Source organism: Mastigoproctus giganteus, chromosome 4 (assembly GCF_048544385.1).
Source record: "Mastigoproctus giganteus isolate SK-2022 chromosome 4, ASM4854438v1, whole genome shotgun sequence".
NCBI lineage: Eukaryota > Metazoa > Arthropoda > Arachnida > Uropygi > Thelyphonidae > Mastigoproctus > Mastigoproctus giganteus.
In genome coordinates this window covers 92,876,868-92,889,063 of record NC_143578.1, presented here as the reverse complement: position 1 = coordinate 92,889,063, position 12,196 = coordinate 92,876,868, and the positions used below count along the sequence as shown (strand labels likewise).

Here is a 12,196-nt window from a genome sequence, read left to right as displayed (position 1 = left end):
ATCCAACGCCCACAGCCCAGGTTCCAGGCTTACATCAATGGAATCCGGCGTGTTTGCCGTGCGCTGCGACCCGTGGAAACTCGGAAAGGGAGATCCTGGTGGTTGAGGGGCCCAGCTTCAATACACCACTTTGGCCCCTGCTTCGACAAGACGGGTGGTCCTGGAAGGCCCGGCTAGGATCAATCGGCTAGTAGGCTCGCCTGCGAGGGTCAACCGTGTCAATGCCACGCCCCTACCCTCATGGTCCGAGGGACAGGATTCAGGCTGGTGGCGGTGCGGGTATAGTGTCTGGGTAGCCCTGGCATTCCACTCCCGAGCGCATTTATTGCATGCCGGTTAGTGGGCGTCCCTTTGGGCTCCGTGGTGGGTGGGGAGCCCGGGCACTGAACAATTTAAAAAACTCAATGAATCCTGATAAACTTATTTCTTCAGGGGCCCCAACCCTGTCCCTATCTGAAAACAACGACACAGATACAGATAGCATTATTGCTAAAAAGAGGCAGCGAACCGAATTACCATCAGGGCCAGTCCCAAGATTCTTAATCATGCATTCTACCAATGAGACACCGATTGGTAAAATGTCGCCCTTTTTTATTCAAAAAGGGTTAGATGGGTTAGCAGGTTCTCCCAAATCAGTTAAGAGGCTCCGTTCTGGAGACCTCTTAATTGAAACTAAAAATGACAGGCAATCTGAACATCTACTCCGAACAACATCAATTGGAGGAATCCCTATAACAGTGACATCACACAGAACACTCGATTCATCGAGAGGTGTCATTTCGGAGTGGGACCTTCTCGACGTAACCGAGGAGGAAATCTGCTCCGAATTAAAACCACAGGGAGTCATTGCCGTCAAGAGAATCACTGCGCGAAGGGATGGAAAAATTGTTAAAACCAGGAGCGTTATCCTGACTTTTAACTCTCCTAAACCTCCTGATGAGATTAAAGCTGGATACATCAACTGTTCAGTGCGTCCATACGTACCGAACCCTTTACGGTGTTTTAAATGCCAAAAGTATGGACATTCTCAAATGGCCTGCCGTGGAGTCCTTGCATGCGCTCGATGCGGTGCAAAGAACCACGAAACAACAGCATGTTCAGCCGCAAAACCCACCTGTATTAACTGTGAAGGTGAACACCCGGCCTATTCACGAGCATGCCAGAGGTGGAAAGAAGAAAAAGAAATTCAACGGCCGAAGGCAGAGCTAAATATATCATACCAGGAGGCAAGGAAATCGGTCAAACCCCTGAATATCAATAAACCTACCTACGCCCAGAAGGTAGCAGGGAGATGTTCCGTCGGAACTCAAACAGACATGACCATTCCTCCAAAGGAGTCTTTCACTCCCATCGCACGATATCTTTTAAGTTCTCAAAAACCTGCACAGAAGGACCAATCAGCTGCCACTCCTATATCGGTACCTCCTAACGCTCCACAAGTAACAAAGGTAACTATGAAAGAAAAGAATAAGAAAGGGGAAGTCCCCCCTAGTGCCCAAGATAAGATGGATGTCGAGCAGAAGGAGGTACCCGAAGATTCAGTCTTGGAACTCTTTGCGGAGGAAGAAATGGACACGGTACAGCATCCATTCTTCCCCAAAAAAGATAAATCCAAGACTGATAAAAGTAAGCCCTCAGCACCTCGGAAACCGCCTGATGGACCTACCAAGCCAAAATAATGGCTAAATTCCTACAATGGAATTGTCGTGGATTCCGGCAAAATATTGATGACATCAAGGCCCTCCTGCAAAAGCACGAGCCAGTTTGCTTTTGCTTGCAGGAGACATAGCTAAAGGCAAATGATGATCCCACCATGCACAACGTCACATTTTTTCGAAAGGATAGAATTGCGGATGGCCCTGTACATGGGGGAGTGGCTATCCTTGTGGGTAACCAGACCCCAGTGCAGCCCTTGCTAATTACAACCAGCATAGAGGCTGTTGCAATTCGCCTTTCAGTGGGTTTTTTTATTAACTGTGTGCTCCATTTATTTGCCACCTGGGACTGACATCTCCCAGGCAGACCTTGATGATCTTCTTACACAGCTGCCTCCCCCTTTCTTACTTCTCGGGGATTTTAACGGACATAACACCCTGTGGGGTAGTGCTAACATCAACGGAAGGGGACGAGTCATAGAGCGTATGCTGAATGACAATGACCTTTCCCTTCTAAATACTGGAACAAACACCTTCTTCCACATGCCTACCCGTACTTTTTCTGCCATTGATCTCTCTATCTGCTCCCCTTCTCTACTCCCTTCACTCACTTGGGAAGTGGAGGAGAATCCATACGGAAGCGATCACCTCCCAGTGATAACCTTGTTACACAGTGGGAGACCATGTCTTCCTTTTCGGTTACCACGGTGGAAGATTGATCAGGCTGACTGGACTGCCTTCCAACATCAGGCAAATTTTGATCTTAGCACAGTCAGTCAAGAGCCTATCAATGATGCAGTTAAGTACATCACAGAAAATATTGTCCAAGCAGCTGCGAATGCTGTTCCAAAAACATCTGCCCGGTTTCCACCGTTTCCGAAACCTTGGTGGAATTCACAATGCACAGCAGCAAAAAAGGCTCAAAACAAAGCGTGGGGGATATTCTGCCGATATCCTACCACGACCAACCTTATAGCCTTTAAACGTGCACGAGCCAAAGCACGATATATCCACCGTCAGAGTCAAAAGGAATCGTGGATCCGTTTTACATCATCTATTAACCAGTCTACCAACTCTAAGGTAGTCTGGGATAAAATCTGGAAAATTAAGGGAAAATATACATCCCACCCTTCTTCAATCCTAGATTATAATGGATGCGCTATTGCAGATCCAACTGCAATAGCTAATTCTCTTGGGGAGACATTCTCTAACATCTCTGCAACATCTTCGTATTCCCCAGAGTTCCTGGTCCTGAAATATAAAATCGAAAAACAGGCACTTAGCTTTAAATCTAAGAGCATTTATCCCTACAACGGGGATTTCACTATTCAGCAACTGAAAAGAGCCCTCGCTCTTTCCAAAGCAAGTGCCATTGGACCAGATGGCATCCATTATGAAATGATTAAACATCTTTCACCAAAATCTATGGATTGCCTGCTCCTTCTGTATAACAGAATCTTTACTGAAGAGCAGTTTCCGGACTCCTGGCTTAAGGGAATCGTTCTTGCCTTCCCTAAGCCAGGAAAGGATCCAAAAGTCACCACCAACTATCGTCCTATTGCTCTGACTAGCTGTCTGTGCAAAATCCTGGAGAGAATGGTTAATTCTCGTTTAATATGGTATCTCGAATCAAATGACCTCTCCAACATCCAGTGCGGCTTCCGAAAGAACCGGTCCACTTTGGACCATCTTATTAGATTGGAAGCATCCATCTGGGATGCTTTCCTAAAACGCGAACACTTGGTGTCGGTGTTCTTTGACATGGAAAAAGCGTATGACACAACTTGGAGATTTGGCATTTTAAAAGATTTACATAGCCTAGGCCTTAGAGGGCATCTCCCCTTTTTTATTCAAACCTTTTTAGCCAATCGATCGTTCCAAGTTCGTGTGGGATCTTCACTCTCTCGCTCCTTTAGCCAAGAGGAGGGAGTACCACAAGGATCAGTATTAAGTGTCACGCTTTTTGCCATAAAAATAAATTCCATCACAGAACAACTTCCTCCGACTGTAAACTGTGCCCTCTATGTTGATGACTTTAGCATATTTTGTCAGTCATGCAACATGAGGGTTATTGAAAGACAACTGCAGAAAGCCATTGATCGTCTGAATTCCTGGGCACTTGCAAATGGCTTCAGGTTCTCGCCGGAGAAGACCGTTTGTGTACACTTTTGTCCCAAGCGTAATCTTCATCCTGAACCTGAATTAAGGCTCGGACAAAATGTTATTCCAGTAGTGTCAGACACACAAAAAGTTGACCTTTCTCGAACATATTCGTCAACTTCGTACAAAATGCATGAGGGGACTCAATATTCTCCGCTCTCTCTCCTCAACACGTTGGGGAGCAGATCGATGCACCCTACTACGGCTTTACCGTGCACTTGTATGACCCAAATTAGACTACGGGGCCCAGGTATACTCTTCAGCCAGAGAGTGCCCTTCGATGGCTTGACCCTGTCCATCATCAGGCCATCCGTATCGCTACTGGAGCATATCGCACATCTCCTGTCCAGAGCTTATACGTCAAAGCAAACGAACCATCTTTATTCCTTCGATGTAAGCAGTTGTCTTTAAACTATGCTTTAAAGTTGAAATCCCTGCCAGACCATCCTACGTGGACATCCGTTTTTGAGCCACGTTGTACAATACACGTAAGACTGCCAACCGATCTTTTGGCATTCGTGTCCAAGAGCTATTCAGAGAGTTTAACATCATGGTAGACAAGGTTGCACAAACATGAAAAGAAATTCCTTCACCCTGGCATGCTCATCCCCCACCGTGCAACTTTTCCCTTAAGAAATGGGTAAAGTCTGAGACCTCATCATCTGTCTACCAGAAGCTCTACTCTGCACACCAAGCTGAGCACTCAGACTTCCTGCCCATTTACACAGACGGCTCGAAGTCTGAATCGTGCGTAGGATCTGTTGCTGTCTTCCCGGACACTATAATATCTCAGCAGATTCCTCCTGAATCCAGCATATACACGGCAGAGCTGTATGCTATAGAGCTAGCCTTGGATCACATTCGAACTTGTCAATTCCAAAGGTCAATAATATATTCTGACTCTTTGCGTGTATTACAGGCTTTATTATCTCTGAGACACAATTCTCATCCAGTTCTTTGTCGGGTTCAGCAGAAGATACATTCTCTTCATGAATACAAGTTTGATATCCGCTTCTGCTGGATTCCTAGCCACATTGGGATAAAGGGAAATGATTTAGCTGACGCTGCAGCCAAATCAGCAACACCCACTCGTAATTGTTGCCTGTCAGTCCCCTATACAGACTACAGGCAAATAATACGCAACAAGATATATTCCCAATGGCAAGAACTATGGCACAGACAGAGAACAAATAAATTATACCAAATAAAGCCTGTAATAGAAACATGGCAGTCTAGTCTGCGCAGGAATCGGAGCGAGGAAGTTGTTCTTGCTCGACTCTGCATAGGACACAGTCATTTGACACATTTTCTGCTGAGGGCGGATGACCCTCCTATGTGCGAGTCTTGCGACACCGTTTTAACTCTAAAGCATATTTTAATAGATTGCGTTCATTTTACCCATGTTCGCAATATACATTTTACCACTTTTACTCATCCGACTGAGCCTTATACACTCAGTCAGATTTTATCAGACAACGACCACATGTCGGCAGTTTTTAAATTTTTAAAAGCTATTAATATATACACACATATATAAATAACAATTTGACGAGGTAACCTTTTATCCTTAAAGGTTACCAGAATTTATCCTTATTGTTATTTTAATCGTTTCGTGGCGCAGTATAACCTTAGTTGTTTTTGCGCCAATAAACCCAAAATCAATCAGTCAGGCTCTAAAAAAAAAAAACTTTCTTGTAACTGCCAATACCTTTTAAAATTACATGATTATAAATACATCTTTGCATTACCACAGCTGCTATTTAAATGGTATTAAAGACTTAAATATCTTTTCTAGGCCTTTTTTTTTTTTTAAAGACTGGATTAGTTTTAGGCAAAGGTGGGTTTTTTTTACAAAATATTGCTTTTCACCACTGAAAGACAATGTGCACTTGAGAGTGAATTCAGAGAGAGGAGGGGCACAGAAGACTCCTTGTGTGGGTTTTTATATTTTCAACTTCTGTAAAAGGTGTTATCGATGTTTGAAAAAAAATCACCCTCACTAGTCTGTTTGCATTTCCTAAAAGAGAAACTAGCACTGTACCAGTCTTCTTAGTGTCCAGAAAAGCTGCACTCACTGCATCATTCACTTGTTGCCACATTTCAATAGCAGTTTCTTTGAAACACATGAACATTCTTCCAGTGGCTCCACTGGTAAAAGTTCAAGTGTCTTAATTTTGCAGATCTATTTATTTTTTTTTATTTATTTAAAAAGTTAAAAGTAGTTAGTCATTTCCATCATGAATATTTCAATATTTAACGTTTGCTATTCCAATGAAAAACTGTTAAAAGGACCTGCAGTTTTTGTGTCTTAATACACACATGCATCCATTCCATTGCAGTCAATAAATGAGTGCTGTAAAAGCACGTGAAATGAACAAGTGAGATCAGCACATTGATTGTACCATCGGCGTTATGGCTGGGATTTTGCTTAGTGTCAATTGCAGTCTAGAGTGCTATTAAATCCATATATTTGGTTCACAGTTTCTTATGTTCTTTGCTTATGTTAAAGTCATTTTATCTAGTTCAGTATTTCCAACAAGAAGAAAAGGTAAAATTTTTGAAGATTATGCTGGCTGAATTTTACTTTAGCTTGTGAAAAACAAAACATCCTTAGTGTGTGTGTGTGTGTGTGTACTGCTAAAATTTTGTTTAAAAAGTTTTTCATTAAAACTTTTTAAACAAAATCTTCTCTGGAGCACTTTTACTTGGAGTGATGACTCCTCATCAGTCCAAGTAAAAGTGCTCCAGAGAAGTGCCCCAAGGCACGCAAGGGACCCTCGCAAATATAAAAGGAAGCGAAGGTTGTAAACAGTATGGAGGGCAAGTATAATTCTTAAATTTTCTTTTGTGAGATATGGGCATAAAATTAATACTCTAGGGTTTTATAAATTTTACATAATACATATTAGCTGGGGAACAGTTAAGCATTATTACTCTGCTGTTAGTGTATCATATAGTATTACTGCAGTAGTAGTGTAATATTCAAGTTTAGTAGTGTAGGAATAATTACATTTTTTTAAACTGAAGTTATATCTTTGAATCCAGTGGCAAAGTAGAGCAGCGAGTGGGTATGCCTGGCTGGTGGAGGGTTGGGGCAATGGCCAAAGTGGTTCTCATAGAAATCAACATACTTTTGCAAAGTAGGCTCCACAATACATACAGACCTAACTGTAGCTGGACATAATGCCATGGATGATGAATTTGTGTACGCTAGTATTACTAGTGGCAAATGATGCAAGAAAGCAAGCTTATACAGCATCAGCCAAAAAAAAAAAATCACATTTCACCTATTCATTCCTCCAGCAGTGTCTAGTTCTTCCTTGAATTTATTCAAACTATTCACTTTCATAACAATGAATGAAAGCTTGTTCCAGCAGTCAACCACCTGATGGCTGAAGGAAGGTTGGGAAAAATTATTGGAAGGAATGGGAAAATTAAGTGTTTTTCACTAGTAATGTGTAAGTTTTGTCTTCTTGCATCATGTTGCCAATACTAATACAGAGGTATAGGCTTTAAAAAGGCATAATCACTATTTGTCATAACATAAAAGAGAAACTTGCCCTGTACCAGTTCTCCCGGTGTCTACCCAAGTTGTGTGGTTGCACTCTACTCTTGCCACAATTTAACCTCAATAGGTCTCAAGTGGCACACAAATAGTGTTCCAATGGTTGCATTGGTAAAAGGCCAGAGTGGCGAGTTTTAATGACTATGCTAGTAATCCTAATTCATTCTAATTCATCCTAATTCATTTCACAAATATACGTGTTCTCAATTCTATTTTCAACGATGTCCATTTCCACTTGCAGTCTACCAAACCCCATGTACTTTTTCTGACAGAATCTCAGTTATCGGTTGATTCAACTACTGCTCATCTCAGATGCCCAAATTATTTGCTGTATGATTCCTTTCACCTAAAAGGTACTTGTGCATATGTCCATTCCGATATTCCCTGTCAGAGACTTGGTAATTTGGAATCACTTCTTTTCGATCATCTCTGGCTTAAAAACTCTCTACCTCATTGTGTCAAATTCATCTGTTGTCTCTACTGTTCTCCCAACTCCACTAATCACTTGTAGCTCTTTGATTTCCTCTCTTTGCAACTTTCCTAACAGTGAGGTGATTTTCCTTGGTGATTTTAATGTTCACAACTCCAGCTGGCTTCCGTTTTCTAGTCACACAGACCCAGCTGGCCGAGATGTTGCTGCTTTTGCAATTACTAATGACCTTGCACAGATTGTTCACTTACCTACAAAAATAACTGACAATCGTAACCCTACAGCCAACACGCTTGATCTTTTTCTCACAAACAACCTTTCTAAGTAAATGGTCAAAGTGAGAGGTCCTTTAGGCACCTCAGATCACAACTTGGTGATTGTCTCTTCTCCAATGGAGCCTTTATCTCATGGCTATTCCCAACCTCATATTGTTTGGCATTACAAGACTGCAAAATGGGATGACCTGCGAGATTTTTTTTCTTCGTTTGCTTGGTCGGATTACTGTTTCAAAATTTCTCATGTCAACGTTTGCTCAGATCATGTCAGTGAAATTATTCTTGCAGAAATGGAATCCTTTATCCCACGCTCCACTTTTGAATCTTGTCCTTTATCTAAACCTTGGTTTTCCAATAAATGTGCTAAGGCTGTTCAAGAGAAGAACGTTGCATATCATAATTGGCTTGTTTCTCATTCTTCAGTTTCATTTTCTGCCTACAACAAAGCTCGCAACAATTGTAAAGCAGTTATCAGTCCAAACTAGAGTTTGAACAGGCTAAGAGTAGAAAACTTGCATCTTGCCCTAATGGTAGCCGAGCATTGTGGTCTCTTGCCAAAGCTATTGGCCGCAACTTTTGCCCATCTCTGCTCCCGCCTCTTTTCAAACCAGATGGTTCCGTTGTCACTTCAGCGAAGGATAAAGCTGATCTGCTAGCATCCCATTTTTCTTCCAACTCATGTATTAATGATCTTGGTAAAACACCTCCCAACATGCTCCATTCAATGCCTCCTGTGGTCTTCTGTCAAAAAGATGTCAGAAGGATTTTGACGAATCTTGATGCTAAGAAAGCTCCAGGTCCTGATGGTATTTCTCCACTTGTTCTCAAAACCTGTGCTTCTGAACTTACTCCTGTTCTTTGCTGCATTTTTTCATTTTCTTATTCCAAAGGTGTTTTCCCTTCTGCTTGGAAATTTAGTATTAGTAATGTCTGTACGGTGCAAGAAAGCCTATGGCTTATGCTGCACCAGCCAAAAAAAAAACCCGAATATAACAATGATAAAAAAAGAAAAAAATAATAAATAATAATAATAATTAATAAAATAAAAGGAAATTAACTATCCAGATGACCTTTGAATTTTCCCAGACTGTCAGCCTCTACAACCCATGTAGGCAACTTATTCCAGAAATTTATAACTCACTGGCTAAAATAAAACTTGCTGCAGTCCAATCTAAACATTTCCCCCCGTAACTTAAATTTATGTTCCCTAGTTTTAGCAACATTTATAATCTTGAAAATTTCGTCCTCATTCATTTTACTGATGCCTCTCAGAGCCTTAACACCTCAATCAAATCTCCTCTAAGGTGTCTAGTTTCCAAACTGTGCAACCCACATATTTGAAGTCTTTCTTCATAAGGACGCCCTTTTGTCAATCTCACCAGGTGAGTTACCTGTCTTTGCACCCTTTTAAGAAGCTCGATGTCTTTCTTTAGGTGCGGTCTCCATACTTGAACACAGTATTCCAAGTGTGGTCTAACAAAAGCCTTATATAATGGGATTATCACGTCCCTATCTCTACTTTCAAAAGTTCGATAGGTCATCGATAGGACACCATGGGCCTTCCTTGCAACCTGTTTACATGCTCAGAGAATTTCATGTCTGACTGTATCATAATACCCAAGTCCCTTTCCTCCAGTACTGGGTTTAGTTGAACTCCACCAAGTGAATAAGTTATTTGGGGATTACTGTTTCCCAGGTGTAATACCTTACACTTTGTTGGATTAAAGCATAGCTGTCATTTTTCTGACCATTCCTGAAGTCTATCTAGGTCTCTCTGAAGAAGCTCAGCTTGACAGTGATCATTAACTACTCTACCAATTTTAACACCATCTGCAAATTTAGACATCACGCCCTCTATCCCTTCATTGATGTCGTTTATGAAAATTAAAAAAAAGTTTATGAAAATTAAAAAAAAGTTTATGAAAATTAAAAATCACTATTGGTCCTAATACTGATCCTTGGGGAACCCCACTTCTTACATCATCCCGATCTGAGGAATAGCCATTTATCACAACCCTCTGCCTGAAGCCACACTGCTATCCACCTAAGGATTTTTTCAGTGATTCCAACCTGTTACAGCTTATAAAGCAACTGCTCATGTCGGACTGAGTCAAAAGCTTTGCTGAAATCTAAATAAACAATGTGAAATTATTCCCTAAATCCAGCTTGTGAGTGACCCTTTCAAAATAGTGAACCAGATTTGTTAAACATGATTTTCCCTTTACAAAACCATGCTGAGTATCCTTGAGAATTTCAGTTTTATCCAAATGATCCTGAATTCCACCCTTGATCATTGCCTCCATGATTTTTCCTACCACTGAAGTCAGACTGACAGGTCAATAATTCCCCACTTCACTCTTAGAGCCACCCTTATGTATGGGAGATACATTGGCACTTTTACAGTCCAACGGAATCTCCCCAGTCTAGTGATGCTTGCATAATTAGCCTCAATGGTTCAATGCACTCACTTGCCTCCTCCCTTAAGTTTATAGGGTATATTCCATCAACTCCTGGAGCCTTACTGGTCTGTAGGCTCGAAAGTTTTTTCATTAAATAATATTGCGAAATTTCACTATCATTAATTACATATTTTTTAACTTCGCTCCCACAATTTCCCATTGCCACAAAAGGTTTTTCATTTATAAATATCAACGCAAAATAACTGTTGAGTTCATCTGCAATGGCAGCTGGTGTATTTAATACTATCCCCTTTCCGATCTGGTTTGTCCTGCTCTTCTTGACATTTATATATGTGAAGAATTCCTTATCCCCTCCCCTCTTTGCTAGTGCTTTCTCATAAACTGCCTTTCCCCGTCGAACCTTTTCTGTGGCTCTGTTACAGGTCATCTCGTAGCTGTTTAGGCTTCAGTACTTTTTGTTGCTCTGTAACCTTTCCATGCCTTTTCTGCTCAAGTAATGTGGCAATTTCACTATTCATCCAACTTGGAACCCTCCTCGTGGAGTATTTTTTTAATGGTAAATACGCATTCAAGGCATCTGTGATTAATGTTTTAAAAGCATACCATAGTTCAATAGTATTCATTCTCTGTGCGATATCTACCCAGTTAATAGAGGCCATGTAGTACCTTAAGGCATCGTAATTTCCTTTTCTGAAATTAAAACCCATTCCTTTGCCTTTTACTACTACTACCTCTCTTGTCATCATCCACCGTAGAACTCCATGATCATTTATTGCTACTGGTTCCTCTACTGTCAGCCCTGTTATGTCATCTGATTCATGGATGATGATGAGGTCTAGGATATTCTTTTCTCTAGTATTTTCCCTGACATGTTGATTCAAATAAGTCATGTAGTTGATTTAAAAATTTTGTTCCCCATGTCCAGTTTCCTTCCCATTTACTCCAATCAATTAGAAGCAAATTGAAATCGCCCATAATGAGACATTTACGCTTATTTGCCCATTCCATTTGCATGTATAGGCTTTTGTCATAATCTTCACAATTACCTGGTCTGTAGATTACTCCTACTCGCATTATACCTTTGTTTCCAACTATCTCACACCATACAGATTGTATACTAGCATGTGAAACATCTGAATCCGGTGAAAGCTATCGTCACACTCAGGCTGCTTCTGATAAGAAGCATTACACCACCACTCCTTCTATCCTTCCTAAATACATTATACAAGCCATACTGAAACTCATCCTCCCCAATTTCCGAGTGGAACCACGTCTCCTTAAGCCCTATTATGTCCGTCCGTGTTATTTGTTTTAACCAGCAGTTCGAATTCGCTCATTTTATTGATGACACTTCTAACATTACTATATAAACAATTAAGACTTACTGTTCTTGTATATTTAACAACTCTAACACAACCCTTGAAGTTTTTTAGGCTCGCTTCTCTGGAATTAGCTACCTGGAATTAGGTAACTAATTCCAGGTAGCTAATTCTACGCTTCTCTGGAATTAGGTAACAGATACGAACTCTTGAGGTACGTGCAAGAGTTACTTCGACCAATATTATCAGATAAATGCATGTCAGTATTACCCACATCCCCCCCCCCAACTAGCAGTTTTCCTGAACCTTTAAGGTATCCTCAATAATACTGGCAAAAACTTTTGCACTACCTTGGTTTAAGTGTATCCCGTT

At 41.1% G+C, this 12,196-nt stretch overlaps 1 protein-coding gene across 3 annotated transcripts in view; it reads left to right on the top strand.

Annotated features, from left to right (window-relative positions):
• The window catches only part of Fdx1 (Adrenodoxin-like protein 1, mitochondrial Ferredoxin 1), a 141,547-nt gene that overhangs the window by 74,376 nt on the left and 54,975 nt on the right, over nucleotides 1-12,196 (top strand). The gene's annotated exons all lie outside the window — the stretch shown is intronic.